The sequence below is a fragment of the Octopus bimaculoides genome, chromosome 10 (assembly GCF_046866305.1).
Source record: "Octopus bimaculoides isolate indiv1 chromosome 10, ASM4686630v1, whole genome shotgun sequence".
Taxonomy (NCBI): Eukaryota; Metazoa; Mollusca; class Cephalopoda; order Octopoda; family Octopodidae; genus Octopus; species Octopus bimaculoides.
Window position 1 is genome coordinate 95,624,384 of NC_142937.1, and position 26,414 is coordinate 95,650,797.

The following is a 26,414-nucleotide window of genomic DNA, read 5'->3' on the forward strand; positions in this document are numbered from 1 at the left end:
CAGTGACACTCATCTACAACTATTGCACTATGTCAAAACAAACATAAATATGCACTTACACACACAGAACGCACAAACATAAACATGCACTTACACACACAGACGTTAAATGATGATGAGGATGATCTTTCAATGCATTGAAGTTAAAATTTCTAGGCACTTTTCCATGCAGTTCACTAAAACTCATTAATCTTCAAAGCCATTTATATTTTTGTATTTTTTTTTTTTAATCTATGAAGAAACTTCATTTGTTTTTTAATAAATTTACACATGATTCTATTTACAACTAAAAGAACGATTTAACAAAAGTTAAGTGTCCTAGCCATAGACACAGAGCAGTCACCAAAAGGAGGAGAATATTACAAATTAACGCTGTCTGGTAATTCCTTACCCAATCAACTCAACCAGCTAGGACTCTCAAAAGCATTAGCATTATTAATAGTTTCAGACAGAATATAATGGACAGCTATATTAAGAATAGAGAAGATGCCTGACATTGCTACGTGTGGTAGCATTTGCTCAAAACCCAATATATTTATATCAGGTTATAAATATAGGAATGAAATGTTTTTCACTTAGATCCAACATCCATAATATAATGCAGCTGCATAAAGATGGTTTGTGCTAACTTAACAGACTCTATTGAATCTAACCCGAATCTGGACAGTTTCTATGAAAATAAATTGTAAAATGTGAAAAAAAAAACAGTAGTGAAAACATGAAACAGGAGAGAAGGGGTGATTGATAGAAGGGTAGGTTGTGATAAATCATAAAATCAGGAAAAACTTGTACATAATACGATTACATAAGAAATTATATAAATGACTAATTGTTGAAAATAAATATTACTGTGTTACTTAAACCTATAAAACTTATATTGAAGTAAAGTTTTTTCAGTTTAAGTTAGCATATTAGTGACAACAGCCATTGCGTTAATGTCACTAAGCTAAGGTTTGATATTGTTTCCAGTGTTTTTTTATGTTGCTCCAAAAAGACACCTGAACAATCTCAGAGTTAAATGATTGATGGAAGGAAATGAAACGGTAACTGTTCCACCAAGTCACATGTATATATATTCTGTGTTCTGCTTGAAGCTACCTTAATCACCAGGGCATGGGAAATTACATGTTAAATGTTTATTTATATACAGATATTTTAGTGCACTTATATAAAACGAATATTGTTTTTGATATATTCACAATCAACAAAACAATGATGTTTGCCTAATATATTTAATATTAAGATTTCTTAAAATCCATGTTGTTTATGTACATTGGTACATTTTGTTGCATCTTTTTATCTTCCGAGTTAGAATCCTAACAGAGTTAACTTTGCTTTTCATCCTTGTTGGGCAGGTATTAATAAGTATAAATCAAGGAATGAAATTGAAAAGAAAAATGAGAAAGGTTCTCAGTGTAAAAAATTTCACTCCCACCAAAGCTGAGAAATGAATTCATTGAAAACCATAGAGGAAGGATTGGGTCACAGTTACTGATGATACAAAATTTCAGAATGATTTAAATGTGGTGGGAAAGTTTTTTTACCAGGCATATCTGTGTGGTTCACTTCCCAAGTTGGGCTGTCGACTGCTTTCTATGCAGCCATTGTTCCTAGTTTTAGTCTCACTGGGTTTTATTGTGTCTTCTACTATGACTCTCAATAGGGCCATAGTGAGTGGATTTCGGAGATGGAAACTGACAGAAGCCCATGTATACACACACACACACACACACACACACACAAGCACATACATATATAACAGTGGGATTCTTTCAGTTTCCATCAAACAAATTCACTCACAAGGCTTTTGATATGAGAAAAGCCTACAACTTTCAACGCCAATAAATAATTATTGATCCTAAACATTGCTTTTTTTTTTTTACCACAGATTGCTTGAAGCTTACAAACTTCCTACACTTATATCCTTGAATCTTACTATTACATATTGATAATATATATATATATATATATATATATATATATATATATATATATATATATATATATATATATATATATTCACACATACAAACATGGATACATACATGCATATATAGATACAAATATTCATACATATACACATATATAATATATCATGTGTGTACAATGTTATAATTTCTCATATGTATATACATACGTGCATACCTATATATATATATATATATATGTATATATATATATATATATATATATATATATATATATATATATATATATATATATTATACAGCCATGTGTTTGATATATAGTGTATCACCATCTTTATACATGAATAGAAATATTTACTACAGACTCTGTCTGTCTGTCTCCCTACAAAGTATTATGTGGTTCAAATGAAGAATAAAAATCATTTTCCATAACACCCTATCATCAGCTGAGAAATCCATCTGATTCAGTCATTTCTCAGTTATAAAATTAACACAATGTGTAAGTACGGTGAACAGTTTCTAAAGCAACAACAGTTATTATTCTCATGGTGGTGGTGGTGGTGGTGGTGGTGGTGGTGGTGGTGGTGAGGAATCATGTAACGAAAAGCAAATTAAAGTAAATCTCTACAAATAGTCACTAAGTTGATATTATAATGAATATGAAAATGACTGGTGTTTACGGCAAAGGTAGAGGAACAACCATTAGAATTAGTGGCAAGTGTCTAACAGAAGTTGAACTGCTGCAAGTAGAACTGTATATGCCAGCCCCTGGTTGCCATGGTGCAATGACCAAGAATATCAGCAACCACAAGACCACTTCACTGCATTTAATCAAAGACGTTTTCCTCTCAACAAGCAAGTTGCTGTTATTTAGAAAAGCCATCCCTCGAGCAACAAGTGTGTGTGTGTGAGAGAGAGAGCGTGTATGTGTGTGTGAGTGTGAGCATATATGTGTGTGTGTGAGAGCATGTATGTGTGTACATGTGGGACTACAATACAAATGTTTCAGAGAAATAGAAATATACTGGATTTACTTGCCATTAGTTAAGCTGCCATTAAATAAAAGATTTAACCTACATATATATATGTGTGTATGTACCCATATATATATATGTATATATATATATATAAATATATATATATATATATATATATATATAGAGAGAGAGAGAGAGAGAGAGAGAGAGAGAAAGAGGGAGAGAGAGGGAGAGAGAGAGAAGATATTTCTATTGGTGTGGAATAAAATAACTTTGTTTTCTATGTGTGTGTATGTATATATATATATATATATATATATATATATATATATATATATATACATGTATGTATGTATGTATGTATGTATGTATGTATGTATGTATGTGTGCATGTGTGTGTGTATGTTTGTATGTCTGTGTCCCCCCACCATCACTTGACAACCGATGCTGGTGTGTTTATGCCCCCGTAACCTAGCAGTTCATCAAAGGAGACCGATAGAATAAGTACTAGGCTTACAAAGAATAAGTCCTGGGGTCAATTTGTTCACTTTCAACTTACATATTATGGACAGCCAAACAAAAGCATGGCAGAGCATATCTTTAAATATGAATTATTATTAACATATCAAAGTTAATACATTTTGCAACAAAATTAAAACAAATTTAAAATAAACTTAATACATTCTTCTATACTTTAATAAGTATAATTTAAGTGAAAACTATTACTTAATCAGGTTTGAAGTGTCAATTACACACACACACAAATATATACATGTATATATATATGTATGTATGTATATATAAAATTGAGATTTAGTTGAATTAGTTATTTAAGTTGAAGCACCAAGTCAGTTCAGTATTATCCACACAGCTCAAAGTAAGGTGAATAAAATCAAAATAAGCAACAGGATATCAAGAAGTGATGCAGTACGACCGTTTCAAGCAACTCCATTTAATTGATCAATGAAAACATTACATCAATTTGAAAGAAACTGCTCTCTTCAGATGCAGATGACCAAATAGATTTCAAACATAAAGAATAAACCATTTTTAGAAAATTTACATCAATAATAGAAACGAAAACTAGAATAATCACATTGTTTTCTTCCGTTATATCTGTGACTGAATGATTTTAGAAAATCAAGTAAATGGAGCTGCTTGAGATGACACCGGTACGTCCCTGCTACTTATCTATCTATCTATATATATATATATATATATATATATATATATATATATATATATATATATATAATATATGCTATGATTATAAACAGGGCAAATTTTAGCCATTTCTCCACAGACTGAAAAAATGCGGAGGAGACTGGTGGCTGCCTTACATTTTATAACGATGGTTAAAAGTAACTGGACAGAAAGACAAAGATGATGGTGATGAGCTATTAGGACATACTCTCAAGGTATGGGTAGGTGGGAAGGTGTTCGTTAAGATATACAGAAATGGAAAGGAAAGTTGGGAAGAAGATATAATAAGTAAACATTTAGAAAAAATGACGTAAATGGTAAAAGGTCAAACGTGGGAACACAAAAGACATTTAAACCAAAAAGTTTACGGAAGAAAGAATAAGACATGAAGAACCAATGGAATTTCTTTATGAGATTTTTGACATCCCAGTACCTCAAGGAATGGTTGAACCAATGAGTACATCAACTAGGAAAAGAAAACAAACAGAACTTTTGCAAGCAAAGCTAAAACGAAAAAATATTTCAATTTCTTCCCAGGGAACTAAGTAAAAAAAATAGTTAAGGGTAGAGGTGGTAATGAATATATAATAAATAAAAGAAAAATATTGACTTCCAAGGAAAGTCAAACTCAGAAAAGGGAGATGGTGATTTCTCATTATATACTAAAAGGCAGCTGTATCAAAGATCTTTGCTATTCCAGCAAATACTTTTACAAAGCTTCTGAATACTATGGCCAGATGGAAGAAGGTTGTGTTAATATATATCAGCCAATTGTTTGGTTTGAGAAAGTTTTATGCAACTTTGTGCTGTGGTTCAGCATCACATCTAAACAATTTTTTGTTGTTGCTGTCAGATTTCTCTCAGCATATTGTAATCCTAAGCCTAAAGGATGAGCTGAGGATAATAATATGCAGTTTAATGCTGAAAAATTCCAAGCCCTGTGCTACCAGTGTCTAAAACTGAATATGAAACTTACAGGGTACACTGATGCACAGGGGATTACAATCCCAGAGCCTAAATCAGTGAGGGACCTGGGTATCAACATGAATGATGATACCTCTTTCCAAGTGCACATTACCAGGATGGTGACAAAGTGCAGACAACTGGCTGGATGGATCCTGAGAACATTCAGAACCAGAGATAAAGAAACCATATAAATACACACGTACAGGCATATGAATAAATCTGCAAAAGAACATAAATACATTTTAAGCTCTTCAGAAATTGCAATGACCTGAATATGCAATAGAGATAACAGAATATAGAAATATAAATATGAATAATTGACTTGCATATCTTGTTCAAAGTATTTAGACATAAACTAGAACACTATGTGTATGTGTTTACTTACACAGATTTATAAAACATTATAGTTTAACATAGGCTTTATGGTACCTAAATATCCCTACCCTTCCACCAGCCACAATGATTCTATGGTTCTATATTTCGTTCATTTTACAACAACATTCTTTCGTAGGTAAGATGCTAATCTCTCTTAATTATCAAGATGGAGTTACCCATACTAAAGTTTGTATATATTTTCTGACCAAAAGTTTGATGGTATGTATGCTGAAAATAAGCTTTTTTTCCTAACTACTGATAACTTTTTGTGTTAGAACTTATCTCTGTAACCATGGAATTATGAAAATCAAAGAACTCATTGTTGAACAGGAAAATGGACAAAAAAAAAGAAAAACAGTAAAAAAGAAAAATTACAGTTTTCTTTCTTTTATCAATTTCGTGACTTGGTGAAGTGAAATAATTGGAGTAAAAACGTTGGGCAGTGATACATTAATGCAGAGCCAACAAACATGGATGTGTAATGCATATTATGTTGTAAGTGCAACACTTTCACAGACACTGCCAATGCAACTTCAAACCAATCAGTCTAACAGCAGTAATCAAGATGTATTTAATTACATTTCATGTTAGAATTATCAACATTCCATTAAGTTCTTTTTTTTTTCCTTTTCCTTTTCCTTCTCTCACAAAGACAGCAGCTACCCCACCCCACACCCCGGATCTGTTACCCTTTCATTGTCCCAAAGGAATCTATTTCCTTTCTTAGGTCAGTAAATATACTCAAGTTCAGGTGTTTGTCACCCAGTGACACTGCTGGGGGCAAGCTGTAATCCAAGCCCAAAAGTTATTGAATTACAGAGCCAAAGTTCATGAGTTCAAGTCATACATCAGTCTTAGAACAAATGGTATTGAAAATCTTTACTTAATCAGAACTGAAAGACAGACATACAATGATGAGGAGGACAGGAAATAATGAGCTTCAAATGAACCATTATTATTATTATTATTATTATTATTATTATTATTATTATTATTATTATTATTATTATTAAAGTTATTATCTCAATGATGATGATGATGATGATAATTTTTTATTTAAGCACAAAGACATATATTTGTAGGAGTGAGGAGGGGCAACTGAACCGTCCTTAATTAATAGTTTTATCAAGCAAAAGAGGAATTAAGGGTAAAAAAAAAAGCCCCAACAAAATACAAAGCCCAGAGAACAACTTTAGAATTGAAGACTGTAAAATAGTTTGTTCAGTGTTTTTACTTTTCCTGCCATAACTACCACCCTTGATAATGTTGATGATGAGGATGCTGGTGATGATGACGACGATGGCTGCAGTGGTAGTGACAGTGGTGACATTGATGGTGGCAGCGGTGGGGATGATAATAGTTGTGGTAATAGTAGTGGTGATGATGATGATGATAACAACAACAATAACAATGGTGATACTAAATTCAGATGACAATTTCTGCTTGTAAATGAATCTTCAGAAGCCAGGTAGATTTCACAGCAAGCTTATAATCCGTTTGGTCAATCGAAAGATTTAGTTTGCAGCTCTTAAGACCGGAAACAGTCATACTGCAAAATAAATAAAGTGATATTATTTCTCATTTTGGCAAAAGGCGAGTAATTTTTAGAGGGAGTTTATTAGTTGCTTATGTTGACCCCAGTGTTTAACTGGCCCTTATTCTATTGACCCTGTAAGGACAAAAGCTAAAATCAACCTCAGCCGAATTTGAACTCATAATGTAAAGAGCTGATCCCCTTTCCATCCTACTCAGCAAAGTAAACTGTGAGTTTGCATCAAATAATAATTATAAGAATAATAGTTTCAAATGTTGGCACAAGGCCAGCAATTTTCGGAGTGGCGGTGTGGGGTAGTCAATTTCATCAACCCCAGTATTTGACTGGTACTTTATTTTATTGACTCTGAAAGGATGAAAGGCAAAGTTGACCTTGGCAGAATTTGAACTCAGAACATAAAGAGAAATGAAATGCTGTTAAGCATTTTGCCCAACATGCTAATGACTCTGCCAGCGCACCATAAACTGAGCCTTCATTTTTAGATTGTAAAGATACTCTCATGTTTCATCTCCTGTCACCAGACTGGGGAAAAAATGCATTCTCATTGGTTACAAATGACTCCAGCTGGTCAGCACAAACTTCCACTTCCCTCTTTTGTAGCCTTCTATGTATGTTGGACAACCTGCACCCTCCCCCCTTCATCAAAAATTTGATAATGGTATATTGCTTCTGTTTTATGCCTGCAATGAAGAAGCAGAGGAAGAAGAGTTACTGAAGAGGAGGGGGAGCTGGTCTGCTAACATAAGCAATTTATGTGACCTCTGGCTGGTAATGAAAAAATTATGCCTACTTTTGCATTTTGGCACAATCTCTGTAATAGTCATGCCGTTACTTCACTTTTCCTTTAACAAATAAACTTTTGTTTGAAGATAGCAAAAATTAAATACAGAGGCCTAGCATTGGAATGTTCATACAACTTCTTTCCTCTTCAAGCAAAGACATAGAATGATAGTTCCTACAAGAACAGGCACCACAAAGAGGAACCATTTTCTGGATTAAGAATAAAACAATTAGAAATAAAAGAAACAGAAAAAAAGTTCAGGAATTCAGTAAAAAAAAATTGGATACCTATTATTATTATATTCTCAGCTAAATAAAAAGGGAATATTAGGACCAGTTCACCTGATATAAACCTAGTGATATGATCCTAATACTGTGCACAACACCGGATATAAATCTGATATAGGCAAACCTTATCACATGCGTTGACTCCATTATTCCACAAGTAGTTAGAAAACCCCGAAACAAAGAAACACATATAAAGGTTTTGATTGTATTGGAAAGCAGTGGACAAGACACACATTAATGATATCAAGAGTAATCATAATCTGTGAAAAGAAAGTGGAATCAACAACGGTCAAACAGAAATCTGTCTCTCATATTTGGAAGGAAAACATTTTATACAAGCATCATAAAGTAAATAATTTAAATTCAATTCAATGCTTATCATTAAACTTATATATATATATATATATATATATATATAGACAGACATGCATGCACATACATACATATGTATATATATATATATATATGCACACACATACATACGTACATACAAACATATGTATATATATATATATATATGCACACACATACATACGTACATACATACATATATATATATATATATATATATATATATATATATATATATATATATATATACATACCTACATACATGTGTGTGTGTGTATATATATATATGTATATATATATATATATATATATATATATATATATACATACATATATTTGTATGTAATATCACATACACATAATAAATATACATACACACACATGCCTACATATATGTATACACTCATACACATACACAAATATATATAACTTTGGAAGATTTGAATTCAGAGTGGAATAAAGTAAAGATAGCACAAGTAATCCAGAGAAGTGCAAAGGGATTGGGTGGGTGGGTGCTCTGGTGGGGGTCTTTTTCTTTTTCTTCAAAGAGAGCTATGAATGAAACTAGCTTTTCTTCAAAATAACACAGTTCAATTATACAGAAACTTAGAAATTGAGATTTTTGCAGCATAATAAATGAATGGATGACATAAAGTAGAAGGTAAATGGCAAAGTCAATCTAAACTACAGAATTAATACTGATTTGTGTGTCTGAGTTCCAGTAATACTTTTGAAATTGAAACAGTTTAACACAATATTGTAATATTTCACTGGGTTTTCATTTGATGTTGCTGACCAAACTGATAATTATTACAAACTTGTGTTTATATTTGCACAAAGAGAAAAAAAACCCTGAAAAGAGTGAAATTAAAAGAATCCCCATCATTTTTGTTAACGTCTGTACTATCAATTAGTTTTGTCATCATCAGCAGCAGCACTACAATCATTACCAGCAGTGCTGCTGCTGCTGCTGCCATCATTGTCCTCCTTCCCATCATCATCATCACTATTATTGTTATTTTAGAAACTTAGAAAGCTAAAAACACAAACCATGCTTAATTACTCTGATAATGAACTGGTACTTAATGCTTATTTCTCTAAGATTAAAAGCAATTGGTAAGGAGCAACGGGCTGAGAAAATATTTATAAAAACTTGATGCAAATTTAGTGAATATTAAATAAATTTAATATGAATAAATGAGCAAGTTGAGTGGATTTTAGAAAATATAATTTAGGATTAGGGATGGGATCAATTTTTATCAAGGCAATCTGATATTATTGGTCTATAAGCTATGAAAGTCCTCTGAGAGGCCAAAGGTAAAGTCAACAGGCAGAATTTAATAATTAGAATACAAAAAGGGACAAATGAAATACTACAACGTACACTCAACTCATATTCTGCCAGTGTAAGGTATTGAAGGCAGTTCCGGTTGATCCCTAACACTATCCTTCTTCTTGACAGTAGATGCAGAGTTATAATGAGAATAGATAATACCTGTTGATGACATTATTTGAAATAGCAGGTAAGAGGGGAAACTTGATACAAGAAATATTTAGATAATATTTTAAGATGAAAAGTCTTCCTATGTAAAATGATCAATGGAAAGAAATTATTACACAGACCCATCTAAAATGTCTAGTATGAAGTAAACATATTTTAAAACTGATAAAGATGTACATGGGGTGATGTGAAAATTGAATGAAAATGGTTTCAGATGGAAGAAGTTGTGAGAGAAAAGAAGACAGGTGACAAGAAAATCGAGGATATGTTGAATGTTGCTGGTAAATGGTATGTTTAGAAATGATTAAAAAAAGAAATGGCTACTCTAAAGTAATTCAAGAAAATAACTAGAATCAGAGCTATCAAGTAATATGGTGGCAAAACCCATATAAATGGGATTGAAAGAGATATAAATGAAAATGCATTATGTTTTATTACATAAGCATAATGCCTGAGAATATTAAGAGAGTTGAAATCAGAATTATGATCTTTATACGTTTCTCATGAGAGAAGTATAGTGACTGAACTTGAAATTAGAAAGATGGTTTATGAAGACTTACCACTAAATTATTGTATAGATGCACACACAAAAGGAACTGTTTTGTAATGACAATTTTGATGATAAGGATAATAATTCAAACCCAAACAATGAGAATAGCCAAAACAATTCATAATACATTTAGGATAATAATGATTTGTTTAATAGCCATGGAGCCTCAGACAAAGTAGAATTATCTTACTTCAGAACACAATACAATACTTGTAGCAAGATACATTTAATATAATGATTGCTTTTACTGAGGCACAAAAATCTCTTCTTTATAAAAAAAAAAGAAAAAGAAAATATTGTAGTCAAATTGCACACTGTATAAAACTGGTATTTATTTTCTAACTAGAGATGAAAAGAAAAGTATTTTACTTATCAACTGTAGAAGAATAAAGTGTAGAACTAGTCTAGAGGAGAAATTGAAATTGAGAATTGAAACTAAACATAAAGCACATGAGATTGATAAAGAAAGCAAACCAGACTGTCTCTACTGCATTTTAGTTCAATAATGGCTTCTTAAGTAGTTTATTTAAATTGTCTCAAAGAACATAAGAAACTTGACTCGGTCACATGTAAAATATTTCATTTGGAAACTGATGGAAATCCTGTATTAACTGATAAATAACACAACATACACCTCCACTCGCTCACCTCAAAAAGACTAACTTTCATAATTCAAAAATTAGAGAAAGAAATAGGAAGACAAATGAAAATCAACAAATTGATAAGACATAGAATTTTTTTTTTCTTAAATCACTTAAATTAACAACAATTCACAATGAACTTGGTTGCCATCATCATCATCAGCAGCAGCTGCAGCAGCAGCAGCAATAACAACCACCATAACTGACACCACCCTAGATACATCAATGTATTCAGCAATAAACCCTAACAATTCTGATCTCTGCAACCAGATTCCTGGTAGCACACATCCCTCTGTCACTCCCAACAATAAGTCGTACCACCTCCGTTTTTATTTTGGGCCTAAAACAGAAGGAAGTGAAGAAAGTTGCTAAACAAAAACTACAAAAAAACATCCCAATGACAAATATGAACAAGCAAATGCATGCAGATATAACCCAGACATCTGCAATTACCATTGAATAACAAATGCAATTTTTAAAAGTCTGTGCATCTATTTGTAACAATATAAATAGCAAGAAGATTATTCCTTTCTGTGTGGCAACCACAACAAGTTCATTAATGTCATAATTTGTCTTCCAAAACGGATTATGCTCCAATGAAATTACAAGTAACACTCAACACAAAATAAGAAAATAATAATTAAATTACTGAATTCCCATTGAAGTAGCAATACAAACAACCAATGAAAAAAGCCATCTTTAAAAGTGGAATCAAACATTTAAAAGCATAAGTCTTGGGACAACATGCCCTGCAGAAGAGAAGGAATGTCAGGTGTTCACAGAATTCTTGGAGCCAAAAGCTGGATTATGAAGAAGGAACTTTAAGATTGTTTTGATGATTAATATGTACATCAAGCTTCTCAAAAAATCTCATGGCATGATCACAAGACCAATGTGTAGATTTATGAACTCATTCCACTCCCTCTGCTATTGTTCCTTAATGAAGGATAGGCTTTGTTGGTCACTGCTGTCATGCTGAACACCCCCTACCTTAACAGAGGACAAAGACTACTCACCATATTGATGTTATTGGCTGAGACACATAACAGGAAACTGAGGACCTACCAAAACGGTTGGGTGGTGATGGGGAGGGGGAGACTGAGATTCTTGATGTGGTGTAATGAGGCACATCTCAATGATCGCTGGAAGAACAACAACAATAACGTGTCTATATAATAGATAAGCAGAGAGAGAGAGAGAGAGAGAGAAAAAGACAAAAAAGAAAATAGTGTAGTTGAAGCTAATTAAAGGTGGTATTGATGTGCTAATTAGACCAAATTACATTTCAATGCTAGTATCCGAATTCTCACATAAATTCTATCCCTGTTCTGAGAGAAAGCACAAACATGGTCAGTCTGAGAAGGGTCATCATCATTAGAAAGAAATATCAGATAATTGAATAAGCCTTCAGAAATCAATGGTATATTTATATATATATATATATATATTTGTGTGTGTGTGTCCATGCGTGCATGCATGTGTGTGTGTGTATATATATATATATATATATATATATATATAAACCAGCATAACTGAAATGGAAATTTGAATTTTGAAAATATTTTTTTCCATTTAGTAGATTCAGATCTCCTTCCCTCATTTCATCATCCTTGTTACATCGAAAACCCCTTCCTTAGCTTCATACTAACTACCACATTCAGTCCTTCCTCTTCTAATTATTGTCCTTCTAGAATCTTCTCTTTGCTGAAGCCTTTCCTATAAGTGGTTTAAACAGAGCAGCATCAAGCTTGCCTTTTGCAGATGGCCTGAAAAAAGTCACAGGCATTGCTTCAGCCTCCAGACTCAGCAAGTATGCAGACACACACACAAAATACCAAAAAGGGACAAAAAGACGGTTCTTAACTCTGTCAACAATTTAGGAAATTATCTTTGTGTGTGGTGGTTTGGTCTGTTTAATATTGGATCCCATCTAATGGTATAAGAGTTAGATTCAGATTTTAGATCAGAACAGAGAGGAATTAAATTAAATAGAGTATGGCATTTAAGCCAGTCTTCTACCATTTCTGTTAGCTTATTAAATAGTTTGAAAGACATCTTAATCACAAAGAACTCTTCTCATCATTGTCATTTTAAGTCTTCTTTCCATGCTGGTATAGGTTCAATAAGATCAGTCAGTTCTCACTGATGGGTTGGGAGGGAATCACTTCTCACTTGTAAGTTTCATTTCTGCTCAGTCATTTGGCAGAGTGCACTGGGTGCATTTTTCGTGGGAGGATTATTATATCTTTAACAAGATTAAAGGATTCCCAAATGCCTACACAAAGCAGAGTGCACTGAATGGATTTGATTGTGGCACCAGCATTAGCAAGGACAGGGCTGAGAAAAGAATGGACAGCAAGAGGTGGATTAATGATGAGAGTGAGTGATGGATGTTGATATCAAATGACCAGTAAGGCAGCATAAGTACAATGTAGTGTGGGGGGGGGGGGGGGGGGTAATGAAATGTTTCTAATACCAGATGTAATGCACCAATATAGATCCACAAATATATATATTGGTACATATGTCCCAAATACACTCTTAATAGACAAAAATATATTTATCTCCCAGATGAAAATAAATAGAAATAAGTTCAAAAAACAAAGGGAGCAGCATTTATCTATTTCTATTCCTTCTCAGCAAAATTTCCCATATCTGCTTCTAACAATCAGTTCACATCGTTTTTGGATTCCTTCCAAATCCATAACACTTTATGCTGAATTACATTTTGCTGTTGCAGTTATTTGAGCTGCAGTTGGAAAGATGGTCATTCTTGGACGATAAACTGCCAAATAAATAATGTAGTTGTTGTAGCTGCTTTTTTGTTTTCGGTAGTGACTATGGCAGTGGTAGTGGTATTGATATTTATAGACAAATCTATTTTAGTTTCGATGGCTTTGATAACCGGCCTATGTAGGGTCTTTGACACAGAAATATGCATTGTTAATCTTATTTAGGATTATTGTGAATTTAAGAATCAGTTGAAAAGCAGTTCCTTCAATTGAAATTATCCAGATATGTGCTTGTGCTTAATTAAATTTTGAGCAAACAATTTATCTAAGCAAGATATTATGGAGATACTTTCTATAAAACAAAGAAATAACTGCAATGTGTATGATTTTAACACTATTGTAGAGTGAGAAAACTCAATAACTTGCTTAATAAATTAAATGTAATATTTCTTGTGAGATGGACACTAACAAACAGAAGGCCCATCATACGGAACTTTGTTCAATGAACCATTATGTCTTTTATCGTATGAGACCAATGTTGGGCCTCAACATAAATAATTGCACATACAGATATTTAATTAAGAAAATTATGGAATTAATTCAATTCTCAAATTATTTTTCAATAAAACTATTGAGTAATATAGGTAATGATGATGTAACACAAATTTATAAGGAAAGGGAAAGAGTTTATGTGAAGTTTGTTTTTCTTTAGATCAATTAATGACCATCAGTTGTTAAGCGATGCTGGGGGGACAAACAGACACACAAACATATACACACATACATATATATATATATATAAAAGATTGGAGCCTGGTGTAGCCATCTGGTTCGCCAGTCTTCAGTCAAATCGTCCAACCCATGCTAGCATGGAAGGCAGACGTTAAACGATGATGATGATGATGATAACAGGCTTCTTCCAGTTTCCATCTACCAAATCCACTCACAAGGCTTTGGTCAGCCCGAGGCTATAGTAGATGACACTTGCCCAAGGTGCCACGCAATGGGACTGAACCCACAACCATGTGGTTGGTAAGCAAGCTACTTACCACACAGCCACTCCTGTGCCTTTCTCAAATTTCTGCTGACAAATCCTTATAAAATTTAAGCTTCTTCTTAGAAATTAACATATTCTATTAAGAACAACTGCCAAATCTTTATATAAATACATTCTACAAGACAAATCCTCCAAAATTCAAAATGTTCATCTGACTCAACAAACTGTCTCTAACCAATGAAAAATTTAAGCAACACTTCCACTTCACAGATAAAGATTGTATTAGGGAAATTCATTAAACTATAACAATATGTAAGTACACAGAAACATCTCGTTTTCTTTATAGACATACATACACACACATATATATATATATATATATATATATATATATATATATCATTTGTAGAACCATCCAACTTGTATTAGTTTAAAACTAATCATTAAAAGCAAATTATAATAAAATTGCACAACCATTTGCAGCATAGCATAGAAAACATTATAGCTATGCATGTATGAATTTACTGTTGTTACGTTTACATGTCATTTTACTAATCTATGCCTGTGCATTTTAATATGAATTTGATATTTTACAATGGATTATATCTTTGTTTTGTAATGTTTCTAAAAAAAAAAATGTTTTGCTATTTTCTGCATCCAATACAAAATCATTCTCTGAAAGCTCCCTACTTCTCAGTAGAAGTGTAAGGAATTATTGATTGTAACCATTTCATTGCAGAGTGATATGAATTGCTTGCATACAGGGCTATTGGAAAGGAAGAGAAGCTCAAGTTGAATTCCAGATTACACTACACAAGAATTGATTTGTGTTGCAATATAATTTCAATGCTGTTTTCCTACAATTGGTATTTTACCAGCATCAAGCATTTTGTTCTATAGTTACTAGACCCTTTTCAAGTCACTGAATAAAAAATAAAAAAACTATTTCAAAGAATATACTCCAAAGATCAATATAGATTTTTATCTTGTAATTGTCATTACATTCTAAACTAAACTGATAACAAAATTAGAAAGGATGCACACTTCTCATACAGAGAGAGAGAGAGAGAGAGAGAGAGAGAGCTTTTATAGTTTATATAACATGAAATACTAAGTTAAAATATGCTGGTTTTAATTAGTTTTAGTTTTAGTCTGTGCACACTATGTCCCTCAACCCCCCCCCCCCCACCAACTGTTCACACTGTAAAGTGGTCAGCTAAATGAACAGAGAAAGTGCAAGGTTATGAGATCAAATCTTATGTGGTCCATCTAGTGTTGTGTCTTGAAGGATTATTCAGTCTCTCCATTCCCAGTGCTTGTATCCTCTGCAAAATGGTTGGTGTTGCACAAAGCATCCAGCTGTAGAAATCAAGTTAAGTGACATGACAGAGTTTTTGCAATCTGCCGCTCCCGATGGAAAGCGAGTCAGACTATAACACATCCATGGCTGTGGGGTAAGAACTTTGTTTCCCAACCACATGGTTCTAGTTTCAGTCCCCTGCAAGGAACTTGGGCCAAGTGTAGTCTACTATAGTCTAAGGCTGACCAAATCCTTGTGGGTGGATTTGGTAGAGAGAAACTGAAAGAAGCCTGTCATATATATGTGTGTGTGTGTGTGTGTGTGTGTGTGTGTGTATGCAGATGTGTGTATGTCTTTGTGTTTGTGTTTCTTCCCCACCATCACTTGACAACTGGTGTTGGTGTGTTTATGTCCCTATAACTTAGCAGTTCAGCAAAAAAGACCGATAGAACAAGTACTCAGCTTAAAAACAAAAAAAAAATACTGGGGTCGACTTGCTTAACTAAAATTCTTCAAAGTGATGCCCCAGTATGGCCACAATCTAATGACTGAAACAAATAAAAGAAAATTACAAGAAAATGGAAAGTGGACAGTGATGATGATGATGATGATGATGATGATGATGATGATAGTGGTGGTGGTGGTGGTGGTGGTGGTGGTGAATTTTAGCAAACATCCAAAAAGACTAATTTATTGTAAATTCACTTAAATGGCCAGTCATGACTGTTGACCCTTCTTGTTTGTCTTCATAATCTAAGATTTTAGAAATAATTTTATCCCCAATACTAGAAGACCAGGCTAGTAATTAACAAATGTTCTTGCCAAGAATGTAAGACAAAGAAGCAGCCTCTGGTTTATATGACAGTGTTTATAATAATAAATAACAACAAAACGAACACCGAATATCCAGAGAGGCTAATTAGTAGTGCTTAACTCACAACAAACTAATTAATCCATTACTTCCCTCTTCTATTAACAGGATTTACTAGATTCCATTAAATTTCATTGTTTACATTGTCTTGGTTGATATTTCGAGTTATTTTTAGAAGAGCATTCTCTTCGCTAATTATGTTGTTATTGCCTGCGATAACTAATTATTCATGTATCACAGAGTTTATAAAACAGTAGGACAAGATTAATAGGATAAGATACTGTCTTCATTTTCTATAATACCTTTATCTCTCTCTCTCTCTCTCTCTCTCTCTCTCTCTCTCTCTTTCTATATATATATAAATGTGTATGTGTGTGCACGCGTGTATGTGGGTGTGTGTAAGTACATGTGTGTGTGCATGTGTGCGCATACACATATAAAATTTGGTATAAGATAAAAATTTCAGATATTTGTCTTAAACATTCAGACAAACAAAGTCATAATTCACATGTATGACATGAGATATTATTCCATTCATATAACCACATATTTATATTAAAACAGAGATGATAAAAATATAAAAAATAAGAATATAAACATAAAAAAGACATAAAAAATATACAAAAAATATAAAAAGTACCATGAAAGTAGAAAATATAGTTAGAATCAATTAAAGGAGGCAATTGAAAGGATCAGTCCAAACTTATGGCCGTTTCTGAAAAGTTTTAAGGGGCTGTAGGAAATAATCCAAATTCAACCCCCCCGTATAAAAACATTTCCTTCCTCAGGGTTCCTTTCTCGTGGTAAAATTCAGGAAAGCACAACATGGGGGAATTTCAGTTGGTTGTTGAGTATTGAATGGATGAATAAGAATAAAATATAAATGACAAAATAAAACCAGACGAACCAAAATATAAGAATTGATTTTTTTATTGGCCACAAGGGCCAACATAGAAGGGACAACACAACCTGATGTGGGGTCAGGTGAATCAGATGAATTTACACAAATTTATGAATTTAAAAATAAACAATAAATATACACGAATGATGAACAAACGAGAGACAATACAGATGGAGTGAAGAAACGAGTTCAGTTTGGACCCCACAAGCCGTTTTACTGCCAATACTGATGATAAATCCTTTGGTGCATTCATGTGGTTTCATTCACTCACAGCACTCGTGCTACATGCATCCATCAATCTTTAAGCATTTTCGCCGACAAGCATCTTCTCTCTAGCCCCACTTTTCTTTTTAGGTGAAAAGTGCAAAAATTCACCAGACCAGAGCCAGAGACAAAGCTGCCTGTCATTGTCCCTTTTATTCTCAACTTCCAAATCACCTCTTCCAGAAAGGAAAAGGTTCCTCAGTAACATTGCTAGGGCAAAGACTTTTGGAAATTATCCAAAGTCTTCGGCCCAAATGTACATTGGAAGAGACTGTCGAGCTGATTATACCAGAGACCCAGGGTCACCCCTAGGGTATTGTCACATCCAACCCCTACCAAACCACTATAAAAAAAATGCGGTTGAACCACCACCTTGGGCATTCCCCGAGTGACAGAATAGCAGGAGTGGCTTGCGACACTCCATATGCCATTTACCCAACTTAGATCTTCAATAGCACCAAAACTAGTGAACGTGGGAAACATCCGTTTCGCCAGTGGCGACTACATCTATTAACCATCCAGGAGCCAAAGATGCCTCCACCTCAGTGCATGTTTGTGCATCAACAGTCAAGGCATCCCTAGTCCTTCCTTTAATAGTTTTTGACAGCAGGTAGAGCATCTCCAAGTGGTCTCAAGCCCTTCCACCCTCCCTTTCAGGGATAGCCACCGCCAAGACCATCCATGACACACACCAACCTCTTTACTAGCACCTTGGCCAAAATCTTCAACTCTGTGTTTAACAGAGTGATGGGCTGGAAATTATCTATACAATCCCCCTTGTCTGGGTCCTTTCTGATCAGTATCACCACTCCCCAGCGCACAGATTTGGGAATTAACCCATTCTGTTGCCAGTTTGTGTACACATCAGCCAGCAGGTGCCCAAACAAGTCTGGCATACTCTTATATAACTTGTAGGGTAGACCATCCAGCCCTGGTGAGTTACCTATGCCACAGTCTGTTATAGCCTCAATCACATATATATCATTAAACCTTGTGTGTACACTTAGATATACAAATACTACTGAATGAGCTCCACATAGATTATCATTGTCCATTCAGCTTCCAATCAACCACTGTAGTTAGCAGTGTTACTAGTTATGACACATAGAGCATACGCAGTGGAAATGAAGATAAAACACCAGGAACTAAATATTTACACTGGTGCTTATCTTAATTTTCAGTAACAATAGATAACAATAGTATCACATATGAATAAATAGTTAATTGATATACAAGAAATATGTCCTTTCAAACATGTAGAGACATATTTATAGAATAAATATGGATTTACATAATTAATCCATCAATAAAACTAAGTAAAACTCTGATACTTTATTTATTTATATATTCATCATCATCATCATCATCATCGTTTAACGTCCGCTTTCCATGCTAGCATGGGTTGGACGATTTGACTGAGGACTGGTGAAACCGGATGGCAACACCAGGCTCCAGTCTGATTTGGCAGAGTTTCTACAGCTGGATGCCCTTCCTAACGCCAACCACTCAGAGAGTGTAGTGGGTGCTTTTACATGTCACCCGCACGAAAACGGCCACGCTCGAAATGGTGTCTTTTATGTGCCACCCGCACAAGCCAGTCCAGGGGCACTGGCAACGATCTCGCTCGAAAATCCTACAGGAGCCAGTCAGGCGGTACTGGCAACGGCCACGCTCAAAATGGTGCATCTCATGTGCCACCCGCACAAGAACCAGTCCAGGGGCACTGGCAACGATCTTACTTGGCTTGCCGGGTCTTCTCACGCACAGCCCATTTCCAAAGGTCTCGGTCCGTAGTCATCGCCTCGGTGAGGCCCAATGTACGAAGGTCTTGCCTCACCACCTCAGCCCAGGTCTTCCTGGGCCTACCTCTTCCACGATCTTTAAAATGGCCAGTGATTACTTTCGGTTTAAATACATTTAGATTAATATTACTGGAGATATATAAAAACATTTTTTGACCCTCATGAATTTTATTTACTTAATTTTTCCATTTGAATTTTGTTCTTCTTTTGTTGTACTTTATGTATTTGAATTGTTAATGCCCACACTGCTAAACATAGGTATTTTCAATCCATACTATGCAATCTGGCAGTCTTTTGAATTTCATCAGTCCTTTTGAACCAACACAGCTACAATTATCTCTGCCTACACCCCACAAGTGGGCCTACTAAATGATCAGAAGGACCATTTTTATGATGCCCTTCTACAGGCTACCTCAAAGACGAGTGGCAATGACCTCATCTTTGTAGCTGGAGATTTTAATATGCATGTTGCGTGGCAATCCGGTATCTTCACTGGTGTACACAGGGGCCATGGTATTGGTTCCTGAAACAATGAGGGAACTAGGCTACTGGAGTTCTGTGATGCATGTAACCTTTTAATCTGCAACAGCAATTTCAAGAAACCAGACAGCCACCTGATAACCTATCAATCAGGTGACTCTGCTAGCCAGATTGGTTTCATGCTCACCAGACAGTGGGACGCAGGGCTGGTCTTAAATATAAAGACCCTCCTGGATGGAGAATGTACCCCCCAGCATAGACTAGTCATTAATGACTTTAGGCTCGAGGCCAGAAGGATACCAAGAAGCAGACCAATCCAAAAAAGGATTTGGAAGCTAAAGAACCCTTCACATGGTCAGAGATTTAGGTCTTCCTGGGTCTACCTCTTCCACAGGTACCCTTAACCGCAAGGCTGTGGCACTTTTTCACACAGCTATCCTCGTCCATTCTCACCACATGACCATTTCAAGTATCTTTTATATTTTATACATTTCACAAAATAATCAGTATCGTGTTATGTTCTCATGCAAATGAAATGTAAACTAAGCTTAAATATAAACAATTTATAACTTCAGAACAATTTACATTAAATTATAAATTGATCAGGTGATCAATTCTCAATTACCTGCCAATGACAAGTTTGATCTCAAAATTCTACTATTAATTCAACAACAGCCCAATCGATTCTTTAACTACCATTTCCTATTCTTCTTTAGGCAATCAAACTAACAGATCTCATGTCTTATATCTTTATTATTATTTTTTAATTTTTACAATTTTGCACTGATTTCTCTTAAATATTGTCCATGAACAAAATGCTTTGAACTGGATGTTGATTTCTTTAAAATTAAAATCTCTCAACTTAAACTCGTATCACTTGAATGTATTTCCATCTTAATGCCATCAGCTTGTCACTTTCTTTCAAATATTATGAAAGAAAAACGAAAATAAAGCAAATGATAAAAACTAGAATGATAAACACTTTTAATGCCTGGAAGGAGAATTTTCAAGGAAGTTTAGCAGGTTGATTCATTTTGCAAGTGTTTGGGAAAATGCATTTTTTAGTAGTTTCCAGCTGAACTGGAATTGACTAACTTCAAGGCCCACATAGAAAGTGCTAGCTTTTCACTTATTTAACTGAAGGTCAAAAGAACTAAGCACTTAGAACATCATCATCATCATCATCATCGTTTAACGTCCGCTTTCCATGCTAGCATGGGTTGGACGATTTGACTGAGGACTGGTGAAACCGGATGGCAACACCAGGCTCCAGTCTGATTTGGCAGAGTTTCTACAGCTGGATGCCCTTCCTAACGCCAACCACTCAGAGAGTGTAGTGGGTGCTTTTACGTGTCACCCGCACGAAAACGGCCACGCTCGAAATGGTGTCTTTTATGTGCCACCCGCACAAGCCAGTCCAGGGGCACTGGCAACGATCTCGCTCGAAAATCCTACAGGAGCCAGTCAGGCGGTACTGGCAACGGCCACGCTCAAAATGGTGCATCTCATGTGCCACCCGCACAAGAACCAGTCCAGGGGCACTGGCAACGATCTTACTTGGCTTGCCGGGTCTTCTCACGCACAGCCCATTTCCAAAGGTCTCGGTCCGTAGTCATCGCCTCGGTGAGGCCCAATGTACGAAGGTCTTGCCTCACCACCTCAGCCCAGGTCTTCCTGGGCCTACCTCTTCCATCGTTTTCATAAAGATATGCCATAAAAATGAATTTTAATTTCACTTTTCTGATTCTTGGTTTGCATAAGAATAACAGGGTAAAAATATAAAATATAGAATGAATGATGAAAAGATAAAAAAAAGGCCTTCAGAAACAGATTATTTTTTCCCCCATTCAAAGTGAAAGCATAATAATTGAGCCGGCTTCTTATCATTACTGTGAACAATACATATCCTTTTAATTACCTCAAGTTCAAGGAAGAATGGTTGCAGCTGGGTTTTTAATGGTAATACCAAGGTATCTTACCAAAATTCTTTAATACTTACCAGATAATATTTTGAAATATATTTAAACTTTTCCAAAATAGCTCCTTGATTATCTTACTGAACTTAGAGTTTGACATACAAAAAGTTTCATTTCACAATTGCAGCAGCAAATTAGGATATTGTACACTAAGCAGAATGCCACATGCATTCACTCGTTCATTTACTTTTAATAATTAACAGAATTTGTAATTTGGTTTTGGTTCCTAGTTGGGACAGATTCACTTATTGTACTAATTTTCTGAGAAAGGGCATCTTTGCTACAACTTCCAATGTCCTCCAGAGAAATCACTGCTTATATTTTAAATATTCATGCCAACTGGTTTTATCTGAAGTTATACATCTTTCACTGTGATTTTTCCAATTACTTCCATGATTTTGTCCCCCCCCCCCCCCCAGTCTTCAAACTCTTGAGATCATCCAGTCGTATCTCTATGTTCTGCATCCAAATCAATAATGATCATAGTTTTCTTCTTTGTGAGACCAATGAGACATTACAGAAGTGAAAAACAAAGTCAGTCAATAATGTCCTGGGGTAATTCAGCTGATCATATCCCTTCACCTCAACAATATTCACCTGTCTTACTAAAATGAAAACTCTGGTTATAAATGAAATTGTTACTTAAATGAATTTGTGATAGATGTGAATTTGCAAGGTGAATTCTACATCTTGATTTCATTTGACATCAGAAATGCTTAAATGTTACAATTTCCTATTTTTTCCTTTCTCTATAATTTTAAGGATTTTTCTCTCATAAAGAAATTTTAAAAATATTTTAAGTATATTACCTTGATTTGTTTCTATCATGTGAAGTTTTTAATTTTTGTGATATGAATTTTAATTCATTCTATTTTAAAATTAGGATAACATTTATTATTTTGTTGTGTCTGGGGAGAGTCATATTGCCTTTATATCTAACACACTCACTGGTTCAATTTTACTATTTTACTCATTAAAAATTATTAAGGAATTGACTTAACTTTTTTCTTTCTCTTTTTTTTTTTTTGAAATACATTTCAATGAGATAAAAAAAAAGGGCTTCGATTTCAATATAATAATGGCTTCAGTAGTTGGAAAATGGGTCCCACATGACCTGCCTCCAGAGAATCTGCACTGTGTCACTTGTTGTTAGTCATTGCTTACACAACACCATCAGATGCCATTTTTGGATAGGTTTGTTACTGGTGATGAAAAGTGGATCATTTATCATAACATTTAACACTGTCATCAATGGATCAGTCGAGGAAGCAGACCTCCTCAGCAACCAAGAGGACATCATCATCCAAAAAAGGTCATGTTGAGTGTATGGTGGGATATTCAAGGAATTATCCATTATGAACTATCAGACAATAATCAAGCAATCAACACCAATCTCTCCTGTGATCAACTTCACCATTTGAAAGTAGCTTTGGACAAAAATCGCCCATCCTTAGTCAACAGAAAGGGAGTCATCCTACATCACAATAATGGCCATCCACACACTACACAACTGACTAAAAATCTTTTAGAAGAGTTTCATTGCTTGAAATTGCTTCATCCTTCATATTCTCCTGATCTTGCACCTTCTGACTATCACTTGTTTACTTTGCTTCTATGTAATCCAAATTGTGAGTCATGTTTCATTCCAGATGGGTTGATAAATAACTAGTTGCTACACTAATGACTGAAATAAAATAGAACTTATACTTTGAATAGTGCAGCTATAAATTTCTTATCAGCAATCATAGATGTCTTCTTGTATTTTCAGATAACATAGGTACCAAGCAAACAACTGACGACTGCATGAAGATAACCTTTAGGACAGGATGTTGTACACCTGTTGATGCCCCAGGCCAAACATTTTCTTTATTCTAGCCATATGGCTGGCTCTTTTTTTTTTTAACCTCAAGAAATTGCATTGTGTAAGTGCCTACACACAAAACTGTTAAATTCATTTAAAATATATTTTATGAGGTGTCAAAATGTTTTGTTGCACAACTGCAACTTGGTCACTGATTGACTTTTTGCAAAACTCCTTCTCCTGATTAACCTTTAAAAGAAAAACTCATTCACAGCTTTCTCAGTCAACTGGTTAATCATCTTAGTTGTTTGAGTGAGTAATTGGAGAGGAGACCAGAAGTTTTCATTCCAAGCCTTTTCCTCAATCTAATTTTTACACTATGAATTATTTTGTATTTGTAAATGCTTTAGTTCTTCTTCTGCAGCAGATATGGCTTCAGTGTTGCAATTTGAACACATGTAGGTTGTCAACACAAAGTGTGCCAAGAGGTGCCAATCACTTAAAGTGGAGGGAAGTTGTGGAAGAGGGCAACCCCAGGAAGACATGAGATGAAGCTTGAAAGCTAATCTCAAAACCCTGAACCTTACAAAGGAGAAGACAGAGGACTGCGAAGCCCTGCCCACCACAAGAGGACTGAGGTTCTAAAACCAAGGTACCATATAAAAGAGCACTGATGTGGGTGCTGGTGCACCCACTTAAAAAGCACCTGGGGTGGTTCCACATAAAAAGCACTTAGTACAATTTGTGGAGTGGTTGGCATTGGGAAGGACATCCAGCTGTAGGAACCAGACCAGACTATGGAACCTAGTATGGTCCCTGACCTTCCCAGTTCCTATCAAACTATCCAACCCATACCAGAATGGAAAACAGACATTAACTGATGATGATGATGATGACGACAACGACGACGACGACAACGACCACGATGACGACAATGACAACGATTATGGTGATGATGGTGATGATGATGATGATGATGATGATGATGGTATATAAAATACATTCCTGTATGTATGTTGCCAATCTTTCCACTCTAACCATGGAGGCTGCTTTTATGGTAATGTTTATATGCATCCACTGCTGGTTGCATATCTTTGACTTTTTGCACGTTCCATCTGCTAATTATGAATATTACAACTATAACATAATCCTGAGCCCTCAGAAACAGCTGTTGGACTTGAATTACTATGCCTTCTCCCCTAAGTTTTCTGTATATTTTTGCACTCCATGTAAATCTTTTCTGTAAATATATAAATATCTCAATACTTATACACGAATGTTCATCTTTTGAATATTTTCAGTTTTTGCTTCTCTTTATATGTATTGACATGTGTATATGTATATATATTTTATATATCAAGCCCAACCATGTTTATCTGCATTAATATCTGTCTATCTATCTTCCTATTTATCTACAAATGTGTGTGTGTGTGTACTATACATACATATGCATGTGTGAAAGAGAGAGAGACACACACAGAGAAATACAAACCGTGGTTTTATTACAGAACAATCTAAACTAAGAGTCACATCTTTTTGAAGTATAGGAAAATATATTACAGCCATTTTCAATAGTTCGGAGAGAGGTTGCTCCTTCTGTACACCACTGCTGAATCCATGCCACATAAATTCAATGTATGACATCCATATGGTAAGGAAATGGCAAGAGGATTTTTTTCATTAAATATCCTTTGTACTCCTTTGTACTTGTTGCCAAATTGACACTATTGTTATATCTTTGACTTATGGAGTCTTCCAAGAGAAAGCAATTTTTATTCAATATTTCTTTTATCAAATTCACAATCTCAGAGACTGTTTTCTCACAACGGCCTTTAAAAGGTAGAAATCTCTCTTGAATTTTAAACTCTCCATCTATACTTTGAAGGTAATGTATGGTAAATGTCAGTTTGACATGGAATCAGGTTTTGCTTTAACTATTATTGGATAGTATTTGCCTTTTATTTATTTTTTTTGTTTTTCAGAGAGTATGTGATGTGTTTCAAAATGAAATCAGAGTAAAGAGAAATAAATTCATTTTGTTATTCAACTGACAATTGATTTTCTTGTAACTTTCCTTTTTTTGCTAACTTTCATTGACCTTCCTGGCATGGATTTTAAGTATGGGATCCGCAAAGGACAAAACTTCATCCATCCCAAAGAAATTACTGTTGTGAA